Below are 27835 nucleotides of genomic sequence, written 5' to 3'. Positions count from 1 at the left end.
TCTCAGCAAGAACATGTTAAAAGAGACATCATGTACAAACCTCTGGTAAAAGGAGGGAAAGCTGTACCAGAGTTAGGAGCCAAACTTGATTCCTTTTTCTTAACACCAATTCTGAATGCTGTTTTAACTGAGAGTAACACCAGTCTCTGGTCTTATTTTGCCAAGTTTTGGGTGGGTCACATGATGTATAGAGGCATGGGTAAAAGGGTTTCTCTTTGTACACCCTATGCGGAAAGTAGACCAGCAATATACGAGAAGGCTCTAACACTCTTCAAGGATGCTAGGCTAGAATGGTCAACGGGTGGTAAAATAGATAGGGTTGATGTGGAGGGTAGCCTTTCACCTCTTAACTCTAGGCTTGTGCCGGTAGGCATCCTACCAGAAAACCAATGCATCAGTGTATGGAAAAATGTAAACTTAGAGTTTTTGTCAAATGTACATAAAGACCTGGCATGGAAGATAGCCCAAAGTTGTGTCCCTACAAGAGCCTTCTTGCTAAGACGGCGCTGCACACGTAGTGCAAAATGTCCAATGAGTGATTGTAATAATGACGAGGATGTGGCCCACCGGTTTTGGTCATGCTATGTTTCAAAGGCGGTGTGGGAGATTGTGAAACCATGGTTAACAGACCTTTTCAGAGCCCCAACTGAAATGGATGTTCTATATGGAAACATTGACACAAATGAAAAGGACAAAAATGAAAGGTGGTGGGCAGTAATCAACTGTATTAAAGAAGGCATCTGGAAATGCAGAAACCTAACTGCTTTTAAAAAGTTCCCTGTTCCAGCAGATTCTGTGGCAAAGGTTGGCATATCAAGTGTCAGGGATTACATCATCAGAGACAGACTTAAGTATGATGATCAAATAATGGAAAACTGGTGGAAAATAGAGACAATTCCTGTTGCTTTGATGGACATTTTTAAAATGAGAGAAAGAAAAGGAGAAAAAAAAAAAAAAAAAAAAAAAAAAAAAAGCTGCATGGAATGTCTATTTGATTTATGTGTCTGTCACTGAAATGTGTATTGGCAGATGTAAATGTGACTCACTGATTAGAAATTTTATGGGTGACTGGATATTGTCATTAAGTAATCCATGTATGGCTTGAAACTCTTTTCATATTTCTTAGCCGGAATGCAACTGTTAACTATTGAATAGAAGTTCTGTTGGTGACGGGATATTGTTATTGTGTGATTTATGTATGACTGTAATGGCTTTGAATGAAATTAATAAAGGCTTCTAAAAAGTGAAAAAAAAAAAAAAGTGGTTCACCCAGGGCGAGGCTCAGCCATTGCACTCCAGTTGTGCTGACCCCTGCGAATTCCCAAATGTGGGAATCTCGACTGCATAATTTGTGGTAGTGGGGGACTGCGTTCGCGCTCTCCCCTGATGACAATGTCGACAGAAAACCCTCGAGTGCTCGTCTCCCGCGCTTTCTGCCGAGCCAGCCTTAGAGCTCTGCGGGACAGCTGCTTTGGGTTCCTTGCGTTCGCGTTTCCATCCGTGCTGAAAGCCCCAGTGCTGCCGCACACTGTCTTCTGCTGCGTTGCGCGCAGATAACGCCCGTTTCCCGCCGAAAGGGCAGAGTGGGCGGGGCCGGTGAAAGCCGGCACAGACTCAACTGAGCCTCCTCCTCTCCGAGACATTGCGTGAGAAATGTGGTCTGGCTGCGTCCCTTGCGGGAATGCTGACTGTTGGGCGGCACATTGTCTCTGGTCGTGTTCAGACTGGGCGGAGTCATGGTGCCAAGCGGCCATTGGGACAGGGTGTTATTTTTAGTTCATTTTGCCGAGCGATGGATGGCTGGAAAAAGGAAACAAAACGGGCGACCTTTCTGTGGACCAGTCACCCTTGTCCAATTTGCACCACTGTTTACACATTGGCAGCAACTTTAAGTGCCCAGGGAGGATGAGAAAATTGCCAAAGGGCGCCTAACTCTGCTGTCATCAACCCATAGGCACCGTCAGCCAGGGGGCTGAGCCTGGGAATGGCCACCCTGTGTCAGACTGTTCCAACTCATACTTACCTGGCAGGGGAGACACCATGATCAAGAAGGTGGTTCACCCAGGGCGAGGCTCAGCCATTGCACTCCGGTTGTGCTGACCCCTGCGAATTCCCCAAATGTGGGAATCTCGACTGCATAATTTGTGGTAGTGGGGGACTGCGTTCGCGCTCTCCCCTGATGACAATGTCGACAGAAAACACTCGAGTGCTCGTCTCCCCGCGCTTTCTGCCGAGCCAGCCTTAGAGCTCTGCGGGACAGCTGCTTTGCGTTCCTTGCGTTCGCGTTTCCATCCGTGCTGAAAGCCCCAGTGCTGCCGCACACTGTCTTCTGCTGCGTTGCGCGCAGATAACCCCCGTTTCCCGCCGAAAGGGCAGAGTGGGCGGGGCCGGTGAAAGCCGGCAAAGAATCAACTGAGCCTCCTCCTCTCCGAGACATTGCGTGAGAAATGTGGTCTGGCTGCGTCCCTTGCGGGAATGCTGACTGTTGGGCGGCACATTGTCTCTGGTCGTGTTCAGACTGGGCGGAGTCATGTGCCAAGCGGCCATTGGGACAGGGTGTTATTTTTAGTTCATTTTGCCGAGCGATGGATGGCTGGAAAAAGGAAACAAAACGGGCGACCTTTCTGTGGACCAGTCACCCTTGTCCAATTTGCACCACTGTTTACACATTGGCAGCAACTTTAAGTGCCCAGGGAGGATGAGAAAATTGCCAAAGGCGCCTAACTCTGCTGTCATCAACCCATAGGCACCGTCAGCCAGGGGGCTGAGCCTGGGAATGGCCACCCTGTGTCAGACTGTTCCAACTCATACTTACCTGGCAGGGGAGACACCATGATCAAGAAGGTGGTTCACCCAGTTTGACTCTATTGTTGTCGTGCGGTGTATGGGGCACAATAAAGTAATTGTTTGGGTTTTTATACCAAACACCCCCCACCTGACTGGAGGACCAACATGGCATCGGCACCTAGTCACGCCAATCGCAGGAATGCAGTACGCTTCGATCTGTTGGAAGATCTACAAATGGACCGGCTGCAGTTCAGCAGACAAATCCTGCAGAAAGAACTCGGCATCTCTACCAACCAGCTTGACTATCTTTTTGCTTTCCCTGGAAAGAAGATCTTTGAGGTAATATTCACCACCACGCAACACTATGAAAGTTGTCTCGAGAAGTTTGAGAAGAAGAAGTCAGCGCCAAGCTTCAGGAGGATCACCATATCACCCTTGGCAGACATAGACCTCAAGACTGTACATGTCATGATCTTCTCAGAAAGAGTCAGAAACCAAGATGTCTGGACATGGATGGCACGATACTGTGAGGTAATCAATGCCATGGAAGTGATGGACATCGATGGAATTAAGACAGGCACCAGGCGATTCCAAGTTCGACTCATAAGGCGACAGGGGGCCCTACAGCATCTCCCAAACACCATACAGCTGGGAGCCTTCAGAGGGTCTGTCTTCTACCCTGGTCAGCCCAAAGAATGCCGGAAATGTGGCAGCCTAGACCACCTGGCTGCTGCATGTACCATGGATGTCTGCAGGAATTGCAAAGCTTTAGACCACACTACAGCACATTGTCCAACTCCAGTGAAATGCAATCTCTGCTCCTCAGCCAACCATCGCTTTAAGGACTGCCCTCAAGCATACTCCAATCGGTTGAAGCTGTCTACACTTAGATCAGCGGTATCTTTAAGCCAGGAGGTCATGAGTGAAATACCGGATGATGACCAGGCACCCATTCCACACGCAAACCAGGTGCAGCAGCCACCAACCACTGCTCTCCAACAACAAAGTGAACAGCCAGCATTTGACCTTGAAGAGGATATGCAAGATGGGGCACAGGTCGTGGACTGGAGTGCTGAACTATCCGAGGATGACGATGATGTGTCCAACTCCTCCTCCTCCACAACGGCCCCCCTCGCCTTGCATCAAGCAGAACACCTCTCAAGCTCAAAGATAGAATTGACACGGATGACACTACAGGAGGCAGGGAACCGTCTGGAGAACCTGCTGGCTAGCATCCCCCTTCAAGAGTCAGCGGCCGATCTTCCCTTCCAGGAGTTAGAGGGTCCAACATCCCAGCTGCCAAGCATCACCATCCACCCAACACCAGGCTCATCTGCCTCCTCATCAGTGAACAGCCAACCTGTGACGTCGACATCTGCAGCCAATCTAGCAACAGCATCAAACCTCACCCCCCAGATTTCCACAGAACAGGCTGAAGAAGCCCCCCTATCCACACAAGCCTCTTTGGTCCTTCCCTTGCCACCTCCTTGATACCAGACTCGGTAGATTCTCCCACAAGGAAACGCCAAAATGAGTCTACAATCTCAGGTGAATCTTCTCCCTTGAACCCTTCTGTGATTCCGCGTACCAACTGGCCCGTTTCCTCCCCTACCTCAAACCCCTTTTTAGAACAAGATGTGGTAGTTGCCTTCTCATCGACTACACAGATCAAAGACATGTCGAGGAATGTAGAAAAAGCGGCAAAACCAAAGAAAAAGAAGCTCCTTAGGAAAAAGTAGATGTCCCATAATTTGTCACTGATCTAACCATCTTGAACCCCCTGAACTGCATCCCATGGCTCCTCTTTCAATAGCATCCCTCAATACTAGAGGACTCAATGACCCAGTAAAGTGTTTGTCAGCCTTCACTTTTCTACATTCAGAAGGGAATGATATATTTTTACTTCAAGAATGTAATCTATCCTTCAGGGATAATTACAAGGTCTTCGAGGACAGATGGAGGCATGGCCCGTCAGTATGGTCAGGCGACAATAAAAACAGATCCTCAGGGGTTGCGGTATTATTTAGAGGGCAAGATTTCATCATCCAGAGGGTACAACGTGTAATTGATGGGAGAATTCTTTGTATTGATGTTTCGTGGTTCGGCAGCAAGTTTAGAGTAATCAATGTGTACTGTCCAGTGGAGCTTCAAGAGCGGGTAGCAGTACTCAGAGAATTACAGCCCCTTTTGTTGTGCAGCAAAGAGGTAATTCTGGGCGGTGACTTCAACTGCTTGGTAAACAAAAAGGATAAACAAACCACCTCCACAGTAAGGCTTGATTCCAGTTCTGAAATCCTACAAAACATCATTAAAGATTTCGATTGAGGGATGCTTACCGCTCAAAAAACCCGATTTTACCTGGGTACACCTGGTCCAATGGCAGAACCCATTCCAGAATAGACTTTCTGCTGACATCAATGGGGCTGCAGGTTGTCGACGCAGGAACTACTCCAGTCTTCTTCTCTGACCACCATAAAATTGAATGCTCGGTCACGCTTAAAGACATCATACAAAAAGGTAGAGGCTCATGGAAGCTGAATATATCGCTACTGCAAGATGAAAAGGTGGTCAGTGAATTTCGGGTCAAACTCAACCATTGGCTCTCCCTGAAGCCCTTCTTCAACTTAGCGGGAGAGTGGTGGGAAGAAATGAAGATCAGAGCAAAACGCTTCTTTATAGATTGGGGTAAAAGGACAGCAAAAAAGAGACGTCTGAAGCTACAGAAACACAAGGCAAAATTACAGAGATTTTATATGATGTCTTATTCTGGTTTTGATGTGGCAGAGGATATAGTTAAATTAAAGGGAGAGATGTCTCGCCTCTCCACAGAGGCCAGTCAGGGACTGCTGATACGCAGCCGAGTCCACCACATTGAGAACAATGAAAAATGTTCTAGATATTTTTTTAGGAAACTAACTAAGCAAAAACATTTTATAGAGGGACTAAAGGATAAAGACGGACAAGAAAAAACAGAATTACATGATATACTCAGCTGTGTCCACGCCTTCTACTCTGATCTCTACAAAAGTGAAGACTTAGATAAGGCAGCTTTAGAAAACCTTCTATCTAAAGTAAATAAACATGTTGATGAATCTAAAGGTAAACTTGATGATAAAATATCTCTGCATGAGCTCAAAAAAGCATTAGAAAGTATGCAAAAGAACAAGGCCCCTGGGGCTGATGGTTTGCCAAAAGAATTTTATACTACCTTCTGGGCAGAGTTAAAGGAGCCTCTCTTAGAGATGTACAATGAGAGCCTCCAATTGGGGTCACTGCCACCATCCTTGAAGGAAGGCACCATCTCCCTACTCTTTAAAAAAGGTGAGAAAAAAGATCTTAAAAACTGGCGCCCCTTACACTCCTTGGGGTTGACCGTAAGATTATTGCCAAAGCTATTTTTCTTCGAATACAAGAGGTGATAGAGAGGTTGGTTGGGGTGGAGCAGACCTGTGTGGTCCCTGGTCGCTCCATGTGTGACAATCTTGCTTTAATAAGAGATTCGTACTTATATGCCATAGATCGCAATGTACCACTCTGTATTGCTGGCCTGGATTTAGAAAAGGCCTTTGATAGGATAAGTCATGAATATCTAAAGCAAGCACTGGTGAGGTTTGGGTTTGGCCCACAGTTGAGGGCATGGATTGGATTTACTGTATTTTGACTGCACGAGTAGAGTCAACATTAACGGCCATTTCACTGAACCTATTAAGATTCAATCAGGGGTCAGACAAGGTTGCCCGCTATCTGTCAGCCTGTTTGTCCTAGCCATGGAGCCTCTAGCCTGTGGGATAAAACAGGACACTGATATTAAGGGCCTTCCTGTCCCTGGTAGTAATGGGAAAGAGGCTAAATTGTCGTTGTATATGGATGATTTGACAATCCTTTGTACCAGTAATAGTCAATGGTTAAAACCCTCCAGTGGTGTGAGCAATTTTCTCAAGCGTCAGGGGCCAAAATGAATCGGGCCAAGAGCGAGATCCTCTACCTTAATTGGCGAGAAACCAAACCTGATACAGGGTTAATAGAAAAAAAAGAGAGGGTAAAAATTTGGGAGTGGAAATTGGAAAGGGGATGGAAACTCTAAATTGGGAAACAAGACTACCAGCTATCAGGGGAAAATTGCTGCAGTGGGAGGAGAGGGATCTAACGTTCACTGGCAAAATTCTGGTTATTAAGGCCGAGGTTCTGGCGTCCTTGACGTTTCTGGCGGCCACACTACCAGTGCCCAAGACCTTTCTCACCTCTTTGAGACGCGTAATGTTCCAATTCATCTGGAGCTCTCAGCAAGAACATGTTAAAAGAGACATCATGTACAAACCTCTGGTAAAAGGAGGGAAAGCTGTACCAGAGTTAGGAGCCAAACTTGATTCCCTTTTCTTAACACCAATTCTGAATGCTGTTTTAACAGAGAGTAACACCAGTCTCTGGTCTTATTTTGCCAAGTTTGGGTGGGTCACATGATGTATAGAGGCATGGGTAAAAGGGTTTCTCTTTGTACACCTTATGCGGAAAGTAGACCAGCAATATACGAGAAGGCTCTAACACTCTTCAAGGTTGCTAAGCTAGAATGGTCAACGGGTGGTAAAATAGATAGGGTTGATGTGGAGGGTAGCCTTTCACCTCTTAACTCTAGGCTTGTGCCGGTAGGCATCCTACCAGAAAACCAATGCATCAGAGTATGGAAAAATGTAAACTTAGAGTTTTGTCAAATGTACATAAAGACCTGGCATGGAAGATAGCCCAAAGTTGTGTCCCTACAAGAGCCTTCTTGCTAAGACGGCGCTGCACACGTAGTGCAAAATGTCCAATGAGTGATTGTAATAATGACGAGGATGTGGCCCACCGGTTTTGGTCATGCTATGTTTCAAAGGCGGTGTGGGAGATTGTGAAACCATGGTTAACAGACCTTTTCAGAGCCCCAAATGAAATGGATGTTCTATATGGAAACATTGACACAAATGAAAAGGACAAAAATGAAAGGTGGTGGGCAGTAATCAACTGTATTAAAGAAGGCATCTGGAAATGCAGAAACCTAACTGCTTTTAAAAAGTTCCCTGTTCCAGCAGATTCTGTGGCAAAGGTTGGCATATCAAGTGTCAGGGATTACATCATCAGAGACAGACTTAAGTATGATGATCAAATAATGGAAAGCTGGTGGAAAATAGAGACAATTCCTGTTGCTTTGATGGACATTTTTAAAATGAGGGAAAGAAAAGGAAAAAAAAAAAAAAAAAAAAAAAAAAAAAAAAAAAAAAGCTGCATGGAATGTCTATTTGATTTATGTGTCTGTCACTGAAATGTGTATTGGCAGATGTAAATGTGACTCACTGATTAGAAATTTTATGGGTGACTGGATATTGTCATTAAGTAATCCATGTAATGGCTTGAAACTCTTTTCAAATTTCTTAGCCGGAATGCAACTGTTAACTATTGAATAGAAGTTCTGTTGGTGACGGGATATTGTTATTGTGTGATTTATGTATGACTGTAATAGCTTTGACTGAAATTAATAAAGGCTTCTAAAAAGTGGTTCACCCAGTTTGACTCTATTGTTGTCGTGCGGTGTATGGGGCACAATAAAGTAATTGTTTGGGTTTTTATACCAAACACCCCCCACCTGACTGGAGGACCAACATGGCATCGGCACCTAGTCACGCCAATCGCAGGAATGCAGTACGCTTCGATCTGTTGGAAGATCTACAAATGGACCGGCTGCAGTTCAGCAGACAAATCCTGCAGAAAGAACTCGGCATCTCTACCAACCAGCTTGACTATCTTTTTGCTTTCCCTGGAAAGAAGATCTTTGAGGTAATATTCACCCACCACGCAACACTATGAAAGTTGTCTCGAGAAGTTTGAGAAGAAGAAGTCAGCGCCAAGCTTCAGGAGGATCACCATATCACCCTTGGCAGACATAGACCTCAAGACTGTACATGTCATGATCTTCTCAGAAAGAGTCAGAAACCAAGATGTCTGGACATGGATGGCACGATACTGTGAGGTAATCAATGCCATGGAAGTGATGGACATCGATGGAATTAAGACAGGCACCAGGCGATTCCAAGTTCGACTTATAAGGCGACAGGGGGCCCTACAGCATCTCCCAAACACCATACAGCTGGGAGCCTTCAGAGGGTCTGTCTTCTACCCTGGTCAGCCCAAAGAATGCCGGAAATGTGGCAGCCTAGACCACCTGGCTGCTGCATGTACCATGGATGTCTGCAGGAATTGCAAAGCTTTAGACCACACTACAGCACATTGTCCAACTCCAGTGAAATGCAATCTCTGCTCCTCAGCCAACCATCGCTTTAAGGACTGCCCTCAAGCATACTCCAATCGGTTGAAGCTGTCTACACTTAGATCAGCGGTATCTTTAAGCCAGGAGGTCATGAGTGAAATACCGGATGATGACCAGGCACCCATTCCACACGCAAACCAGGTGCAGCAGCCACCAACCACTGCTCTCCAACAACAAAGTGAACAGCCAGCATTTGACCTTGAAGAGGATATGCAAGATGGGGCACAGGTCGTGGACTGGAGTGCTGAACTATCCGAGGATGACGATGATGTGTCCAACTCCTCCTCCTCCACAACGGCCCCCCTCGCCTTGCATCAAGCAGAACACCTCTCAAGCTCAAAGATAGAATTGACACGGATGACACTACAGGAGGCAGGAACCGTCTGGAGAACCTGCTGGCTAGCATCCCCCTTCAAGAGTCAGCGGCCGATCTTCCCTTCCAGGAGTTAGAGGGTCCAACATCCCAGCTGCCAAGCATCACCATCCACCCAACACCAGGCTCATCTGCCTCCTCATCAGTGAACAGCCAACCTGTGACGTCGACATCTGCAGCCAATCTAGCAACAGCATCAAACCTCACCCCCCAGATTTCCACAGAACAGGCTGAAGAAGCCCCCCTATCCACACAAGCCTCTTTGGTCCTTCCCTTTGCCACCTCCTTGATACCAGACTCGGTAGATTCTCCCACAAGGAAACGCCAAAATGAGTCTACAATCTCAGGTGAATCTTCTCCCTTGAACCCTTCTGTGATTCCGCGTACCAACTGGCCCGTTTCCTCCCCTACCTCAAACCCCTTTTTAGAACAAGATGTGGTAGTTGCCTTCTCATCGACTACACAGATCAAAGACATGTCGAGGAATGTAGAAAAAGCGGCAAAACCAAAGAAAAAGAAGCTCCTTAGGAAAAAGTAGATGTCCCATAATTTGTCACTGATCTAACCATCTTGAACCCCCTGAACTGCATCCCATGGCTCCTCTTTCAATAGCATCCCTCAATACTAGAGGACTCAATGACCCAGTAAAGTGTTTGTCAGCCTTCACTTTTCTACATTCAGAAGGGAATGATATATTTTTACTTCAAGAATGTAATCTATCCTTCAGGGATAATTACAAGGTCTTCGAGGACAGATGGAGGCATGGCCCGTCAGTATGGTCAGGCGACAATAAAAACAGATCCTCAGGGGTTGCGGTATTATTTAGAGGGCAAGATTTCATCATCCAGAGGGTACAACGTGTAATTGATGGGAGAATTCTTTGTATTGATGTTTCGTGGTTCGGCAGCAAGTTTAGAGTAATCAATGTGTACTGTCCAGTGGAGCTTCAAGAGCGGGTAGCAGTACTCAGAGAATTACAGCCCCTTTTGTTGTGCAGCAAAGAGGTAATTCTGGGCGGTGACTTCAACTGCTTGGTAAACAAAAAGGATAAACAAACCACCTCCACAGTAAGGCTTGATTCCAGTTCTGAAATCCTACAAAACATCATTAAAGATTTTCGATTGAGGGATGCTTACCGCTCAAAAAACCCGATTTTACCTGGGTACACCTGGTCCAATGGCAGAACCCATTCCAGAATAGACTTTCTGCTGACATCAATGGGGCTGCAGGTTGTCGACGCAGGAACTACTCCAGTCTTCTTCTCTGACCACCATAAAATTGAATGCTCGGTCACGCTTAAAGACATCATACAAAAAGGTAGAGGCTCATGGAAGCTGAATATATCGCTACTTGCAAGATGAAAAGGTGGTCAGTGAATTTCGGGTCAAACTCAACCATTGGCTCTCCCTGAAGCCCTTCTTCAACTTAGCGGGAGAGTGGTGGGAAGAAATGAAGATCAGAGCAAAACGCTTCTTTATAGATTGGGGTAAAAGGACAGCAAAAAAGAGACGTCTGAAGCTACAGAAACACAAGGCAAAATTACAGAGATTTTATATGATGTCTTATTCTGGTTTTGATGTGGCAGAGGATATAGTTAAATTAAAGGGAGAGATGTCTCGCCTCTCCACAGAGGCCAGTCAGGGACTGCTGATACGCAGCCGAGTCCACCACATTGAGAACAATGAAAAATGTTCTAGATATTTTTTTAGGAAACTAACTAAGCAAAAACATTTTATAGAGGGACTAAAGGATAAAGACGGACAAGAAAAAACAGAATTACATGATATACTCAGCTGTGTCCACGCCTTCTACTCTGATCTCTACAAAAGTGAAGACTTAGATAAGGCAGCTTTAGAAAACCTTCTATCTAAAGTAAATAAACATGTTGATGAATCTAAAGGTAAACTTGATGATAAAATATCTCTGCATGAGCTCAAAAAAGCATTAGAAAGTATGCAAAAGAACAAGGCCCCTGGGGCTGATGGTTTGCCAAAAGAATTTTATACTACCTTCTGGGCAGAGTTAAAGGAGCCTCTCTTAGAGATGTACAATGAGAGCCTCCAATTGGGGTCACTGCCACCATCCTTGAAGGAAGGCACCATCTCCCTACTCTTTAAAAAAGGTGAGAAAAAAGATCTTAAAAACTGGCGCCCCCTTACACTCCTTGGGGTTGACCGTAAGATTATTGCCAAAGCTATTTTTCTTCGAATACAAGAGGTGATAGAGAGGTTGGTTGGGGTGGAGCAGACCTGTGTGGTCCCTGGTCGCTCCATGTGTGACAATCTTGCTTTAATAAGAGATTCGTACTTATATGCCATAGATCGCAATGTACCACTCTGTATTGCTGGCCTGGATTTAGAAAAGGCCTTTGATAGGATAAGTCATGAATATCTAAAGCAAGCACTGGTGAGGTTTGGGTTTGGCCCACAGTTGAGGGCATGGATGGATTTACTGTATTTTGACTGCACGAGTAGAGTCAACATTAACGGCCATTTCACTGAACCTATTAAGATTCAATCAGGGGTCAGACAAGGTTGCCCGCTATCTGTCAGCCTGTTTGTCCTAGCCATGGAGCCTCTAGCCTGTGGGATAAAACAGGACACTGATATTAAGGGCCTTCCTGTCCCTGGTAGTAATGGGAAAGAGGCTAAATTGTCGTTGTATATGGATGATTTGACAATCCTTTGTACCAGTAATAAGTCAATGGTTAAAACTCTCCAGTGGTGTGAGCAATTTTCTCAAGCGTCAGGGGCCAAAATGAATCGGGCCAAGAGCGAGATCCTCTACCTTAATTGGCGAGAAACCAAACCTGATACAGGGTTAATAGAAAAAAAAGAGAGGGTAAAAATTTTGGGAGTGGAAATTGGAAAGGGGATGGAAACTCTAAATTGGGAAACAAGACTACCAGCTATCAGGGGAAAATTGCTGCAGTGGGAGGAGAGGGATCTAACGTTCACTGGCAAAATTCTGGTTATTAAGGCCGAGGTTCTGGCGTCCTTGACGTTTCTGGCGGCCACACTACCAGTGCCCAAGACCTTTCTCACCTCTTTGAGACGCGTAATGTTCCAATTCATCTGGAGCTCTCAGCAAGAACATGTTAAAAGAGACATCATGTACAAACCTCTGGTAAAAGGAGGGAAAGCTGTACCAGAGTTAGGAGCCAAACTTGATTCCCTTTTCTTAACACCAATTCTGAATGCTGTTTTAACAGAGAGTAACACCAGTCTCTGGTCTTATTTTGCCAAGTTTTGGGTGGGTCACATGATGTATAGAGGCATGGGTAAAAGGGTTTCTCTTTGTACACCTTATGCGGAAAGTAGACCAGCAATATACGAGAAGGCTCTAACACTCTTCAAGGTTGCTAAGCTAGAATGGTCAACGGGTGGTAAAATAGATAGGGTTGATGTGGAGGGTAGCCTTTCACCTCTTAACTCTAGGCTTGTGCCGGTAGGCATCCTACCAGAAAACCAATGCATCAGAGTATGGAAAAATGTAAACTTAGAGTTTTTGTCAAATGTACATAAAGACCTGGCATGGAAGATAGCCCAAAGTTGTGTCCCTACAAGAGCCTTCTTGCTAAGACGGCGCTGCACACGTAGTGCAAAATGTCCAATGAGTGATTGTAATAATGACGAGGATGTGGCCCCACCGGTTTTGGTCATGCTATGTTTCAAAGGCGGTGTGGGAGATTGTGAACCATGGTTAACAGACCTTTTCAGAGCCCCAAATGAAATGGATGTTCTATATGGAAACATTGACACAAATGAAAAGGACAAAAATGAAAGGTGGTGGGCAGTAATCAACTGTATTAAAGAAGGCATCTGGAAATGCAGAAACCTAACTGCTTTTAAAAAGTTCCCTGTTCCAGCAGATTCTGTGGCAAAGGTTGGCATATCAAGTGTCAGGGATTACATCATCAGAGACAGACTTAAGTATGATGATCAAATAATGGAAAACTGGTGGAAAATAGAGACAATTCCTGTTGCTTTGATGGACATTTTTTAAAATGAGGGAAAGAAAAGGAGAAAAAAAAAAAAAAAAAAAAAAAAAGCTGCATGGAATGTCTATTTGATTTATGTGTCTGTCACTGAAATGTGTATTGGCAGATGTAAATGTGACTCACTGATTAGAAATTTTATGGGTGACTGGATATTGTCATTAAGTAATCCATGTATGGCTTGAACTCTTTTCAAATTTCTTAGCCGGAATGCAACTGTTAACTATTGAATAGAAGTTCTGTTGGTGACGGGATATTGTTATTGTGTGATTTATGTATGACTGTAATGGCTTTGACTGAAATTAATAAAGGCTTCTAAAAAGTGAAAAAAAAGTGGTTCACCCAGGGCGAGGCTCAGCCATTGCACTCCGGTTGTGCTGACCCCTGCGAATTCCCCAAATGTGGGAATCTCGACTGCATAATTTGTGGTAGTGGGGGACTGCGTTCGCGCTCTCCCCTGATGACAATGTCGACAGAAAACACTCGAGTGCTCGTCTCCCGCGCTTTCTGCCGAGCCAGCCTTAGAGCTCTGCGGGACAGCTGCTTTGGGTTCCTTGCGTTCGCGTTTCCATCTGTGCTGAAAGCCCCAGTGCTGCCGCACACTGTCTTCTGCTGCGTTGCGCGCAGATTACCCCCCGTTTCCCGCCGAAAGGGCAGAGTGGGCGGGGCCGGTGAAAGCCGGCACAGACTCAACTGAGCCTCCTCCTCTCCGAGACATTGCGTGAGAAATGTGGTCTGGCTGCGTCCCTTGCGGGAATGCTGACTGTTGGGCGGCACATTGTCTCTGGTCGTGTTCAGACTGGGCGGAGTCATGGTGCCAAGCGGCCATTGGGACAGGGTGTTATTTTTAGTTCATTTTGCCGAGCGATGGATGGCTGGCAAAAGGAAACAAAACGGGCGACCTTTCTGTAGACCAGTCACCCTTGTCCAATTTGCACCACTGTTTACACATCGGCAGCAACTTTAAGTGCCCAGGGAGGATGAGAAAATTGCCAAAGGCGCCTAACTCTGCTGTCATCAACCCATAGGCACCGTCAGCCAGGGGGCTGAGCCTGGGAATGGCCACCCTGTGTCAGACTGTTCCAACTCATACTTACCTGGCAGGGGAGACACCATGATCAAGAAGGTGGTTCACCCAGGGCGAGGCTCAGCCATTGCACTCCGGTTGTGCTGACCCCTGCGAATTCCCCAAATGTGGGAATCTCGACTGCATAATTTGTGGTAGTGGGGGACTGCGTTCGCGCTCTCCCCTGATGACAATGTCGACAGAAAACACTGGAGTGCTCGTCTCCCGCGCTTTCTGCCGAGCCAGCCTTAGAGCTCTGCGGGACAGCTGCTTTGGGTTCCTTGCGTTCGCGTTTCCATCTGTGCTGAAAGCCCCAGTGCTGCCGCACACTGTCTTCTGCTGCGTTGCGCGCAGATAACCCCCGTTTCCCGCCGAAAGGGCAGAGTGGGCGGGGCCGGTGAAAGCCGGCACAGACTCAACTGAGCCTCCTCCTCTCCGAGACATTGCGTGAGAAATGTGGTCTGGCTGCGTCCCTTGCGGGAATGCTGACTGTTGGGCGGCACATTGTCTCTGGTCGTGTTCAGACTGGGCGGAGTCATGGTGCCAAGCGGCCATTGGGACAGGGTGTTATTTTTAGTTCATTTTGCCGAGCGATGGATGGCTGGAGAAAGGAAACAAAACGGGCGACCTTTCTGTGGACCAGTCACCCTTGTCCAATTTGCACCACTGTTTACACATTGGCAGCAACTTTAAGTGCCCAGGGAGGATGAGAAAATTGCCAAAGGCGCCTAACTCTGCTGTCATCAACCCATAGGCACCGTCAGCCAGGGGGCTGAGCCTGGAATGGCCACCCTGTGTCAGACTGTTCCAACTCATACTTACCTGGCAGGGGAGACACCATGATCAAGAAGGTGGTTCACCCAGGCGAGGCTCAGCCATTGCACTCCGGTTGTGCTGACCCCTGCGAATTCCCCAAATGTGGGAATCTCGACTGCATAATTTGTGGTAGTGGGGGACTGCGTTCGCGCTCTCCCCTGATGACAATGTCGACAGAAAACACTCGAGTGCTCGTCTCCCGCGCTTTCTGCCGAGCCAGCCTTAGAGCTCTGCCGGGACAGCTGCTTTGGGTTCCTTGCGTTCGCGTTTCCATCCGTGCTGAAAGCCCCAGTGCTGCCGCACACTGTCTTCTGCTTGCGTTGCGCGCAGATAACCCCCGTTTCCCGCCGAAAGGGCAGAGTGGGCGGGGGCCGGTGAAAGCCGGCACAGAATCAACTGAGCCTCCTCCTCTCCGAGACATTGCGTGAGAAATGTGGTCTGGCTGCGTCCCTTGCGGGAATGCTGACTGTTGGGCGGCACCTTGTCTCTGGTCGTGTTCAGACTGGGCGGAGTCATGGTGCCAAGCGGCCATTGGGACAGGGTGTTATTTTTAGTTCATTTTGCCGAGCGATGGATGGCTGGAAAAAGGAAACAAAACGGGCGACCTTTCTGTGGACCAGTCACCCTTGTCCAATTTGCACCACTGTTTACACATTGGCAGCAACTTTAAGTGCCCAGGGAGGATGAGAAAATTGCCAAAGGCGCCTAACTCTGCTGTCATCAACCCATAGGCACCGTCAGCCAGGGGGCTGAGCCTGGGAATGGCCACCCTGTGTCAGACTGTTCCAACTCATACTTACCTGGCAGGGGAGACACCATGATCAAGAAGGTGGTTCACCCAGGGCGAGGCTCAGCCATTGCACTCCGGTTGTGCTGACCCCTGCGAATTCCCCAAATGTGGGAATCTCGACTGCATAATTTGTGGTAGTGGGGGACTGCGTTCGCGCTCTCCCCTGATGACAATGTCGACAGAAAACACTCGAGTGCTCGTCTCCCGCGCTTTCTGCCGAGCCAGCCTTAGAGCTCTGCGGGACAGCTGCTTTGGGTTCCTTGCGTTCGCGTTTCCATCCGTGCTGAAAGCCCCAGTGCTGCCGCACACTGTCTTCTGCTGCGTTGCGCGCAGATAACCCCCGTTTCCCGCCCGAAAGGGCTGAGTGGGCGGGGCCGGTGAAAGCCGGCAAAGACTCAACTGAGCCTCCTCCTCTCCGAGACATTGCGTGAGAAATGTGGTCTGGCTGCGTCCCTTGCGGGAATGCTGACTGTTGGGCGGCACATTGTCCTCTGGTCGTGTCAGACTGGGCGGAGTCATGGTGCCAAGCGGCCATTGGGACAGGGGTGTTATTTTTAGTTCATTTTGCCGAGCGATGGATGGCTGGAAAAAGGAAACAAAACGGGCGAACCTTTCTGTGGACCAGTCACCCTTGTCCAATTTGCACCACTGTTTACACATTGGCAGCAACTTAAGTGCCCAGGGAGGGATGAGAAAATTGCCAAAGGCGCCTAACTCTGCTGTCATCAACCCATAGGCACCGTCAGCCAGGGGGCTGAGCCTGGGAATGGCCACCCTGTGTCAGACTGTTCCAACTCATACTTACCTGGCAGGGGAGACACCATGATCAAGAAGGTGGTTCACCCAGGTCGAGGCTCAGCCATTGCACTCCGGTTGTGCTGACCCCTGCGAATTCCCCAAATGTGGGAATCTCGACTGCATAATTTGTGTAGTGGGGGACTGCGTTCGCGCTCTCCCCTGATGACAATGTCGACAGAAAAACACTCGAGTGCTCGTCTCCCGCTTTGCTCGAGCCAGCCTTAGAGCTCGCGGACAGCTGCTTTGGGGTTCCTTGCGTTCGCGTTTCCAATCCGTGCTGAAAGCCCAGTGCTGCCGCACACTGTCTTCTGCTGCGTTGCGCGCAGATAACCCCCGTTTCCCGCCGAAAGGGCAGAGTGGGCGGGGCCGGTGAAAGCCGGCAAAGAATCAACTGAGCCTCCTCCTCTCCGAGACATTGCGTGAGAAATGTGGTCTGGCTGCGGTCCCTTGCGGGAATGCTGACTGTTGGGCGGCACATTGTCTCTGGTCGTGTTCAGACTGGGCGGAGTCATGGTTGCCAAGCGGCCATTGGGACAGGGTGTTATTTTTAGTTCATTTTGCCCGAGCGATGGATGGCTGGAAAAAGGAAACAAAACGGGCGACCTTTCTGTGGACCAGTCACCCTTGTCCAATTTGCCAACACTGTTTACACATTGGCAGCAACTTTAAGTGCCCAGGGAGGATGAGAAAATTGCCAAAGGCGCCTAACTCTGCTGTCATCAACCCATAGGCACCGTCAGCCAGGGGGCTGAGCCTGGGAATGGCCACCCTGTGTCAGACTGTTCCAACTCATACTACCTGGCAGGGGAGACACCATGATCAAGAAGGTGGTTCACCCAGTTTGACTCTATTGTTGTCGTGCGGTGTATGGGGCACAATAAAGTAATTGTTTGGGTTTTTATACCAAACACCCCCCACCTGACTGGAGGACCAACATGGCATCGGCACCTAGTCACGCCAATCGCAGGAATGCAGTACGCTTCGATCTGTTGGAAGATCTACAAATGGACCGGCTGCAGTTCAGCAGACAAATCCTGCAGAAAGAACTCGGCATCTCTACCAACCAGCTTGACTATCTTTTTGCTTTCCCTGGAAAGAAGATCTTTGAGGTAATATTCACCACCACGCAACACTATGAAAGTTGTCTCGAGAAGTTGAGAAGAAGAAGTCAGCGCCAAGCTTCAGGAGGATCACCATATCACCCTTGGCAGACATAGACCTCAAGACTGTACATGTCATGATCTTCTCAGAAAGAGTCAGAAACCAAGATGTCTGGACATGGATGGCACGATACTGTGAGGTAATCAATGCCATGGAAGTGATGGACATCGATGGAATTAAGACAGGCACCAGGCGATTCCAAGTTCGACTCATAAGGCGACAGGGGGCCCTACAGCATCTCCCAAACACCATACAGCTGGGAGCCTTCAGAGGGTCTGTCTTCTACCCTGGTCAGCCCAAAGAATGCCGGAAATGTGGCAGCCTAGACCACCTGGCTGCTGCATGTACCATGGATGTCTGCAGGAATTGCAAAGCTTTAGACCACACTACAGCACATTGTCCAACTCCAGTGAAATGCAATCTCTGCTCCTCAGCCAACCATCGCTTTAAGGACTGCCCTCAAGCATACTCCAATCGGTTGAAGCTGTCTACACTTAGATCAGCGGTATCTTTAAGCCAGGAGGTCATGAGTGAAATACCGGATGATGACCAGGCACCCATTCCACACGCAAACCAGGTGCAGCAGCCACCAACCACTGCTCTCCAACAACAAAGTGAACAGCCAGCATTGACCTTGAAGAGGATATGCAAGATGGGGCACAGGTCGTGGACTGGAGTGCTGAACTATCCGAGGATGACGATGATGTGTCCAACTCCTCCTCCTCCACAACGGCCCCCCTCGCCTTGCATCAAGCAGAACACCTCTCAAGCTCAAAGATAGAATTGACACGGATGACACTACAGGAGGCAGGGAACCGTCTGGAGAACCTGCTGGCTAGCATCCCCCTTCAAGAGTCAGCGGCCGATCTTCCCTTCCAGGAGTTAGAGGGTCCAACATCCCAGCTGCCAAGCATCACCATCCACCCAACACCAGGCTCATCTGCCTCCTCATCAGTGAACAGCCAACCTGTGACGTCGACATCTGCAGCCAATCTAGCAACAGCATCAACCTCACCCCCCAGATTTCCACAGAACAGGCTGAAGAAGCCCCCCTATCCACACAAGCCTCTTTGGTCCTTCCCTTTGCCACCTCCTTGATACCAGACTCGGTAGATTCTCCCACAAGGAAACGCCAAAATGAGTCTACAATCTCAGGTGAATCTTCTCCCTTGAACCCTTCTGTGATTCCGCGTACCAACTGGCCCGTTTCCTCCCCTACCTCAAACCCCTTTTTAGAACAAGATGTGGTAGTTGCCTTCTCATCGACTACACAGATCAAAGACATGTCGAGGAATGTAGAAAAAGCGGCAAAACCAAAGAAAAAGAAGCTCCTTAGGAAAAAGTAGATGTCCCATAATTTGTCACTGATCTAACCATCTTGAACCCCCTGAACTGCATCCCATGGCTCCTCTTTCAATAGCATCCCTCAATACTAGAGGACTCAATGACCCAGTAAAGTGTTTGTCAGCCTTCACTTTTCTACATTCAGAAGGGAATGATATATTTTTACTTCAAGAATGTAATCTATCCTTCAGGGATAATTACAAGGTCTTCGAGGACAGATGGAGGCATGGCCCGTCAGTATGGTCAGGCGACAATAAAAACAGATCCTCAGGGGTTGCGGTATTATTTAGAGGGCAAGATTTCATCATCCAGAGGGTACAACGTGTAATTGATGGGAGAATTCTTTGTATTGATGTTTCGTGGTTCGGCAGCAAGTTTAGAGTAATCAATGTGTACTGTCCAGTGGAGCTTCAAGAGCGGGTAGCAGTACTCAGAGAATTACAGCCCCCTTTGTTGTGCAGCAAAGAGGTAATTCTGGGCGGTGACTTCAACTGCTTGGTAAACAAAAAGGATAAACAAACCACCTCCACAGTAAGGCTTGATTCCAGTTCTGAAATCCTACAAAACATCATTAAAGATTTTCGATTGAGGGATGCTTACCGCTCAAAAAACCCGATTTTACCTGGGTACACCTGGTCCAATGGCAGAACCCATTCCAGAATAGACTTTCTGCTGACATCAATGGGGCTGCAGGTTGTCGACGCAGGAACTACTCCAGTCTTCTTCTCTGACCACCATAAAATTGAATGCTCGGTCACGCTTAAAGACATCATACAAAAAGGTAGAGGCTCATGGAAGCTGAATATATCGCTACTGCAAGATGAAAAGGTGGTCAGTGAATTTCGGGTCAACTCAACCATTGGCTCTCCCTGAAGCCCTTCTTCAACTTAGCGGGAGAGTGGTGGGAAGAAATGAAGATCAGAGCAAAACGCTTCTTTATAGATTGGGGTAAAAGGACAGCAAAAAAGAGACGTCTGAAGCTACAGAAACACAAGGCAAAATTACAGAGATTTTATATGATGTCTTATTCTGGTTTTGATGTGGCAGAGGATATAGTTAAATTAAAGGGAGAGATGTCTCGCCTCTCCACAGAGGCCAGTCAGGGACTGCTGATACGCAGCCGAGTCCACCACATTGAGAACAATGAAAAATGTTCTAGATATTTTTTAGGAAACTAACTAAGCAAAAACATTTTATAGAGGGACTAAAGGATAAAGACGGACAAGAAAAAACAGAATTACATGATATACTCAGCTGTGTCCACGCCTTCTACTCTGATCTCTACAAAAGTGAAGACTTAGATAAGGCAGCTTTAGAAAACCTTCTATCTAAAGTAAATAAACATGTTGATGAATCTAAAGGTAAACTTGATGATAAAATATCTCTGCATGAGCTCAAAAAAGCATTAGAAAGTATGCAAAAGAACAAGGCCCCTGGGGCTGATGGTTTGCCAAAAGAATTTTATACTACCTTCTGGGCAGAGTTAAAGGAGCCTCTCTTAGAGATGTACAATGAGAGCCTCCAATTGGGGTCACTGCCACCATCCTTGAAGGAAGGCACCATCTCCCTACTCTTTAAAAAAGGTGAGAAAAAAGATCTTAAAAACTGGCGCCCCCTTACACTCCTTGGGGTTGACCGTAAGATTATTGCCAAAGCTATTTTTCTTCGAATACAAGAGGTGATAGAGAGGTTGGTTGGGGTGGAGCAGACCTGTGTGGTCCCTGGTCGCTCCATGTGTGACAATCTTGCTTTAATAAGAGATTCGTACTTATATGCCATAGATCGCAATGTACCACTCTGTATTGCTGGCCTGGATTTAGAAAAGGCCTTTGATAGGATAAGTCATGAATATCTAAAGCAAGCACTGGTGAGGTTTGGGTTTGGCCCACAGTTGAGGGCATGGATGGATTTACTGTATTTTGACTGCACGAGTAGAGTCAACATTAACGGCCATTTCACTGAACCTATTAAGATTCAATCAGGGGTCAGACAAGGTTGCCCGCTATCTGTCAGCCTGTTTGTCCTAGCCATGGAGCCTCTAGCCTGTGGGATAAAACAGGACACTGATATTAAGGGCCTTCCTGTCCCTGGTAGTAATGGGAAAGAGGCTAAATTGTCGTTGTATATGGATGATTTGACAATCCTTTGTACCAGTAATAAGTCAATGGTTAAAACTCTCCAGTGGTGTGAGCAATTTTCTCAAGCGTCAGGGGCCAAAATGAATCGGGCCAAGAGCGAGATCCTCTACCTTAATTGGCGAGAAACCAAACCTGATACAGGGTTAATAGAAAAAAAAGAGAGGGTAAAAATTTTGGGAGTGGAAATTGGAAAGGGGATGGAAACTCTAAATTGGGAAACAAGACTACCAGCTATCAGGGGAAAATTGCTGCAGTGGGAGGAGAGGGATCTAACGTTCACTGGCAAAATTCTGGTTATTAAGGCCGAGGTTCTGGCGTCCTTGACGTTTCTGGCGGCCACACTACCAGTGCCCAAGACCTTTCTCACCTCTTTGAGACGCGTAATGTTCCAATTCATCTGGAGCTCTCAGCAAGAACATGTTAAAAGAGACATCATGTACAAACCTCTGGTAAAAGGAGGGAAAGCTGTACCAGAGTTAGGAGCCAAACTTGATTCCCTTTTCTTAACACCAATTCTGAATGCTGTTTTAACAGAGAGTAACACCAGTCTCTGGTCTTATTTTGCCAAGTTTTGGGTGGGTCACATGATGTATAGAGGCATGGGTAAAAGGGTTTCTCTTTGTACACCTTATGCGGAAAGTAGACCAGCAATATACGAGAAGGCTCTAACACTCTTCAAGGTGCTAAGCTAGAATGGTCAACGGGTGGTAAAATAGATAGGGTTGATGTGGAGGGTAGCCTTTCACCTCTTAACTCTAGGCTTGTGCCGGTAGGCATCCTACCAGAAAACCAATGCATCAGAGTATGGAAAAATGTAAACTTAGAGTTTTTGTCAAATGTACATAAAGACCTGGCATGGAAGATAGCCCAAAGTTGTGTCCCTACAAGAGCCTTCTTGCTAAGACGGCGCTGCACACGTAGTGCAAAATGTCCAATGAGTGATTGTAATAATGACGAGGATGTGGCCCACCGGTTTTGGTCATGCTATGTTTCAAAGGCGGTGTGGGAGATTGTGAAACCATGGTTAACAGACCTTTTCAGAGCCCCAAATGAAATGGATGTTCTATATGGAAACATTGACACAAATGAAAAGGACAAAAATGAAAGGTGGTGGGCAGTAATCAACTGTATTAAAGAAGGCATCTGGAAATGCAGAAACCTAACTGCTTTTAAAAAGTTCCCTGTTCCAGCAGATTCTGTGGCAAAGGTTGGCATATCAAGTGTCAGGGATTACATCATCAGAGACAGACTTAAGTATGATGATCAAATAATGGAAAACTGGTGGAAAATAGAGACAATTCCTGTTGCTTTGATGGACATTTTTTAAAATGAGGGAAAGAAAAGGAGAAAAAAAAAAAAAAAAAAAAAAAAAAAAAACTGCATGGAATGTCTATTTGATTTATGTGTCTGTCACTGAAATGTGTATTGGCAGATGTAAATGTGACTCACTGATTAGAAATTTTATGGGTGACTGGATATTGTCATTAAGTAATCCATGTATGGCTTGAACTCTTTTCAAATTTCTTAGCCGGAATGCAACTGTTAACTATTGAATAGAAGTTCTGTTGGTGACGGGATATTGTTATTGTGTGATTTATGTATGACTGTAATGGCTTTGACTGAAATTAATAAAGGCTTCTAAAAAAGTGGTTCACCCAGGGCGAGGCTCAGCCATTGCACTCCGGTTGTGCTGACCCCTGCGAATTCCCCAAATGTGGGAATCTCGACTGCATAATTTGTGGTAGTGGGGGACTGCGTTCGCGCTCTCCCCTGATGACAATGTCGACAGAAAACACTCGAGTGCTCGTCTCCCGCGCTTTCTGCCGAGCCAGCCTTAGAGCTCTGCGGGACAGCTGCTTGGGTTCCTTGCGTTCGCGTTTCCATCCGTGCTGAAAGCCCCAGTGCTGCCGCACACTGTCTTCTGCTGCGTTGCGCGCAGATAACCCCCGTTTCCCGCCGAAAGGGCAGAGTGGACGGGGCCGGTGAAAGCCGGCAAAGAATCAACTGAGCCTCCTCCTCTCCGAGACATTGCGTGAGAAATGTGGTCTGGCTGCGTCCCTTGCGGGAATGCTGACTGTTGGGCGGCACATTGTCTCTGGTCGTGTTCAGACTGGGCGGAGTCATGGTGCCAAGCGGCCATTGGGACAGGGTGTTATTTTTAGTTCATTTTGCCGAGCGATGGATGGCTGGAAAAAGGAAACAAAACGGGCGACCTTTCTGTGGACCAGTCACCCTTGTCCAATTTGCACCACTGTTTACACATTGGCAGCAACTTTATGTGCCCAGGGAGGATGAGAAAATTGCCAAAGGCGCCTAACTCTGCTGTCATCAACCCATAGGCACCGTCAGCCAGGGGGCTGAGCCTGGGAATGGCCACCCTGTGTCAGACTGTTCCAACTCATACTTACCTGGCAGGGGAGACACCATGATCAAGAAGGTGGTTCACCCAGGGCGAGGCTCAGCCATTGCACTCCGGTTGTGCTGACCCCTGCGAATTCCCCAAATGTGGGAATCTCGACTGCATAATTTGTGGTAGTGGGGGACTGCGTTCGCGCTCTCCCCTGATGACAATGTCGACAGAAAACACTCGAGTGCTCGTCTCCCGCGCTTTCTGCCGAGCCAGCCTTAGAGCTCTGCGGGACAGCTGTTTTGGGTTCCTTGCGTTCGCGTTTCCATCCGTGCTGAAAGCCCCAGTGCTGCCGCACACTGTCTTCTGCTGCGTTGCGCGCAGATAACCCCCGTTTCCCGCCGAAAGGGCAGAGTGGGCGGGGCCGGTGAAAGCCGGCAAAGACTCAACTGAGCCTCCTCCTCTCCGAGACATTGCGTGAGAAATGTGGTCTGGCTGCGTCCCTTGCGGGAATGCTGACTGTTGGGCGGCACATTGTCTCTGGTCGTGTTCAGACTGGGCGGAGTCATGGTGCCAAGCGGCCATTGGGACAGGGTGTTATTTTTAGTTCATTTTGCCGAGCGATGGATGGCTGGAAAAAGGAAACAAAACGGGCGACCTTTCTGTGGACCAGTCACCCTTGTCCAATTTGCACCACTGTTTACACATTGGCAGCAACTTTAAGTGCCCAGGGAGGATGAGAAAATTGCCAAAGGCGCCTAACTCTGCTGTCATCAACCCATAGGCACCGTCAGCCAGGGGGCTGAGCCTGGGAATGGCCACCCTGTGTCAGACTGTTCCAACTCATACTTACCTGGCAGGGGAGACACCATGATCAAGAAGGTGGTTCACCCAGGGCGAGGCTCAGCCATTGCACTCCGGTTGTGCTGACCCCTGCGAATTCCCCAAATGTGGGAATCTCGACTGCATAATTTGTGGTAGTGGGGGACTGCGTTCGCGCTCTCCCCTGATGACAATGTCGACAGAAAACACTCGAGTGCTCGTCTCCCGCGCTTTCTGCCGAGCCAGCCTTAGAGCTCTGCGGGACAGCTGCTTTGGGTTCCTTGCGTTCGCGTTTCCATCCGTGCTGAAAGCCCCAGTGCTGCCGCACACTGTCTTCTGCTGCGCTGCGCGCAGATTACCCCCCGTTTCCCGCCGAAAGGGCAGAGTGGGCGGGGCCGGTGAAAGCCGGCACAGACTCAACTGAGCCTCCTCCTCTCCGTGACATTGCGTGAGAAATGTGGTCTGGCTGCGTCCCTTGCGGGTATGCTGACTGTTGGGCGGCACATTGTCTCTGGTCGTGTTCAGACTGGGCGGAGTCATGGTGCCAAGCGGCCATTGGGACAGGGTGTTATTTTTAGTTCATTTTGCCGAGCGATGGATGGCTGGAAAAAGGAAACAAAACGGGCGACCTTTCTGTGGACCAGTCACCCTTGTCCAATTTGCACCACTGTTTACACATTGGCAGCAACTTTAAGTGCCCAGGGAGGATGAGAAAATTGCCAAAGGCGCCTAACTCTGCTGTCATCAACCCATAGGCACCGTCAGCCAGGGGGCTGAGCCTGGGAATGGCCACCCTGTGTCAGACTGTTCCAACTCATACTTACCTGGCAGGGGAGACACCATGATCAAGAAGGTGGTTCACCCAGGGCGAGGCTCAGCCATTGCACTCCGGTTGTGCTGACCCCTGCGAATTCCCCAAATGTGGGAATCTCGACTGCATAATTTGTGGTAGTGGGGGACTGCGTTCGCGCTCTCCCCTGATGACAATGTCGACAGAAAACACTGGAGTGCTCGTCTCCCGCGCTTTCTGCCGAGCCAGCCTTAGAGCTCTGCGGGACAGCTGCTTTGGGTTCCTTGCGTTCGCGTTTCCATCCGTGCTGAAAGCCCCAGTGCTGCCGCACACTGTCTTCTGCTGCGTTGCGCGCAGATAACCCCGTTTCCCGCCGAAAGGGCAGAGTGGGCGGGGCCGGTGAAAGCCGGCACAGACTCAACTGAGCCTCCTCCTCTCCGAGACATTGCGTGAGAAATGTGGTCTGGCTGCGTCCCTTGCGGGAATGCTGACTGTTGGGCGGCACATTGTCTCTGGTCGTGTTCAGACTGGGCGGAGTCATGGTGCCAAGCGGCCATTGGGACAGGGTGTTATTTTTAGTTCATTTTGCCGAGCGATGGATGGCTGGAAAAAGGAAACAAAACGGGCGACCTTTCTGTGGACCAGTCACCCTTGTCCAATTTGCACCACTGTTTACACATTGGCAGCAACTTTAAGTGCCCAGGGAGGATGAGAAAATTGCCAAAGGCGCCTAACTCTGCTGTCATCAACCCATAGGCACCGTCAGCCAGGGGGCTGAGCCTGGGAATGGCCACCCTGTGTCAGACTGTTCCAACTCATACTTACCTGGCAGGGGAGACACCATGATCAAGAAGGTGGTTCACCCAGGGCGAGGCTCAGCCATTGCACTCCGGTTGTGCTGACCCCTGCGAATTCCCCAAATGTGGGAATCTCGACTGCATAATTTGTGGTAGTGGGGGACTGCGTTCGCGCTCTCCCCTGATGACAATGTCGACAGAAAACACTCGAGTGCTCGTCTCCCGCGCTTTCTGCCGAGCCAGCCTTAGAGCTCTGCGGGACAACTGCTTTGCGTTCCTTGCGTTCGCGTTTCCATCCGTGCTGAAAGCCCCAGTGCTGCCGCACACTGTCTTCTGCTGCGTTGCGCGCAGATAACCCCCGTTTCCCGCCGAAAGGGCAGAGTGGGCGGGGCCGGTGAAAGCCGGCAAAGAATCAACTGAGCCTCCTCCTCTCCGAGACATTGCGTGAGAAATGTGGTCTGGCTGCGTCCCTTGCGGGAATGCTGACTGTTGGGCGGCACATTGTCTCTGGTCGTGTTCAGACTGGGCGGAGTCATGGTGCCAAGCGGCCATTGGGACAGGGTGTTATTTTTAGTTCATTTTGCCGAGCGATGGATGGCTGGAAAAAGGAAACAAAACGGGCGACCTTTCTGTGGACCAGTCACCCTTGTCCAATTTGCACCACTGTTTACACATTGGCAGCAACTTTAAGTGCCCAGGGAGGATGAGAAAATTGCCAAAGGCGCCTAACTCTGCTGTCATCAACCCATAGGCACCGTCAGCCAGGGGGCTGAGCCTGGGAATGGCCACCCTGTGTCAGACTGTTCCAACTCATACTTACCTGGCAGGGGAGACACCATGATCAAGAAGGTGGTTCACCCAGTTTGACTCTATTGTTGTCGTGCGGTGTATGGGGCACAATAAAGTAATTGTTTGGGTTTTTATACCAAACACCCCCCACCTGACTGGAGGACCAACATGGCATCGGCACCTAGTCACGCCAATCGCAGGAATGCAGTACGCTTCGATCTGTTGGAAGATCTACAAATGGACCGGCTGCAGTTCAGCAGACAAATCCTGCAGAAAGAACTCGGCATCTCTACCAACCAGCTTGACTATCTTTTTGCTTTCCCTGGAAAGAAGATCTTTGAGGTAATATTCACCACCACGCAACACTATGAAAGTTGTCTCGAGAAGTTTGAGAAGAAGAAGTCAGCGCCAAGCTTCAGGAGGATCACCATATCACCCTTGGCAGACATAGACCTCAAGACTGTACATGTCATGATCTTCTCAGAAAGAGTCAGAAACCAAGATGTCTGGACATGGATGGCACGATACTGTGAGGTAATCAATGCCATGGAAGTGATGGACATCGATGGAATTAAGACAGGCACCAGGCGATTCCAAGTTCGACTCATAAGGCGACAGGGGGCCCTACAGCATCTCCCAAACACCATACAGCTGGGAGCCTTCAGAGGGTCTGTCTTCTACCCTGGTCAGCCCAAAGAATGCCGGAAATGTGGCAGCCTAGA

The 27835-nt window shown here is 48.3% G+C and overlaps 1 long non-coding RNA gene, 11 other non-coding genes and 1 pseudogene across 12 annotated transcripts; all 13 read left to right on the top strand.

Moving 5' to 3' along the window:
• Window positions 1-1249: 1249 nt before the first annotated feature.
• LOC115578082 (uncharacterized) lies at window positions 1250-1386 on the top strand (annotated as a pseudogene).
• A 629-nt stretch (window positions 1387-2015) lies between these two features.
• LOC115578065 (U1 spliceosomal RNA) lies at window positions 2016-2179 on the top strand. The gene has a single exon (XR_003983358.1). It is a non-coding gene; the product is annotated as a U1 spliceosomal RNA (small nuclear RNA).
• Window positions 2180-13757: 11578 nt separating this feature from the next.
• Window positions 13758-13915, top strand: LOC115578079 (U1 spliceosomal RNA). Its single transcript, XR_003983370.1, has one exon. It is a non-coding gene; the product is annotated as a U1 spliceosomal RNA (small nuclear RNA).
• Window positions 13916-14544: 629 nt separating this feature from the next.
• LOC115578064 (U1 spliceosomal RNA) lies at window positions 14545-14708 on the top strand. Its single transcript, XR_003983357.1, has one exon. It is a non-coding gene; the product is annotated as a U1 spliceosomal RNA (small nuclear RNA).
• Window positions 14709-15335: 627 nt separating this feature from the next.
• LOC115578071 (U1 spliceosomal RNA) lies at window positions 15336-15498 on the top strand. Its single transcript, XR_003983364.1, has one exon. It is a non-coding gene; the product is annotated as a U1 spliceosomal RNA (small nuclear RNA).
• Window positions 15499-16129: 631 nt separating this feature from the next.
• On the top strand, window positions 16130-16293 carry LOC115578062 (U1 spliceosomal RNA). The gene has a single exon (XR_003983356.1). It is a non-coding gene; the product is annotated as a U1 spliceosomal RNA (small nuclear RNA).
• Window positions 16294-16924: 631 nt separating this feature from the next.
• On the top strand, window positions 16925-17087 carry LOC115578074 (U1 spliceosomal RNA). Its single transcript, XR_003983367.1, has one exon. It is a non-coding gene; the product is annotated as a U1 spliceosomal RNA (small nuclear RNA).
• LOC115578056 (uncharacterized) lies at window positions 16939-23348 on the top strand. Its single transcript, XR_003983350.1, has 2 exons — window positions 16939-16974; window positions 23228-23348. It is a non-coding gene; the product is annotated as an uncharacterized LOC115578056 (long non-coding RNA).
• On the top strand, window positions 23170-23341 carry LOC115578076 (U1 spliceosomal RNA). Its single transcript, XR_003983369.1, has one exon. It is a non-coding gene; the product is annotated as a U1 spliceosomal RNA (small nuclear RNA).
• A 620-nt stretch (window positions 23349-23968) lies between the features above and the next one.
• Window positions 23969-24132, top strand: LOC115578061 (U1 spliceosomal RNA). Its single transcript, XR_003983355.1, has one exon. It is a non-coding gene; the product is annotated as a U1 spliceosomal RNA (small nuclear RNA).
• A 628-nt stretch (window positions 24133-24760) lies between these two features.
• Window positions 24761-24924, top strand: LOC115578060 (U1 spliceosomal RNA). Its single transcript, XR_003983354.1, has one exon. It is a non-coding gene; the product is annotated as a U1 spliceosomal RNA (small nuclear RNA).
• Window positions 24925-25553: 629 nt separating this feature from the next.
• LOC115578059 (U1 spliceosomal RNA) lies at window positions 25554-25717 on the top strand. Its single transcript, XR_003983353.1, has one exon. It is a non-coding gene; the product is annotated as a U1 spliceosomal RNA (small nuclear RNA).
• A 627-nt stretch (window positions 25718-26344) lies between these two features.
• LOC115578058 (U1 spliceosomal RNA) lies at window positions 26345-26508 on the top strand. Its single transcript, XR_003983352.1, has one exon. It is a non-coding gene; the product is annotated as a U1 spliceosomal RNA (small nuclear RNA).
• Window positions 26509-27835: the final 1327 nt, after the last annotated feature.

This window comes from Sparus aurata, unplaced genomic scaffold (assembly GCF_900880675.1).
Source record: "Sparus aurata unplaced genomic scaffold, fSpaAur1.1, whole genome shotgun sequence".
Classification (NCBI taxonomy): Eukaryota; Metazoa; Chordata; class Actinopteri; order Spariformes; family Sparidae; genus Sparus; species Sparus aurata.
Note: the sequence above shows the minus strand (reverse complement) of the source record. Positions and strands in the feature narration are given on the sequence as shown.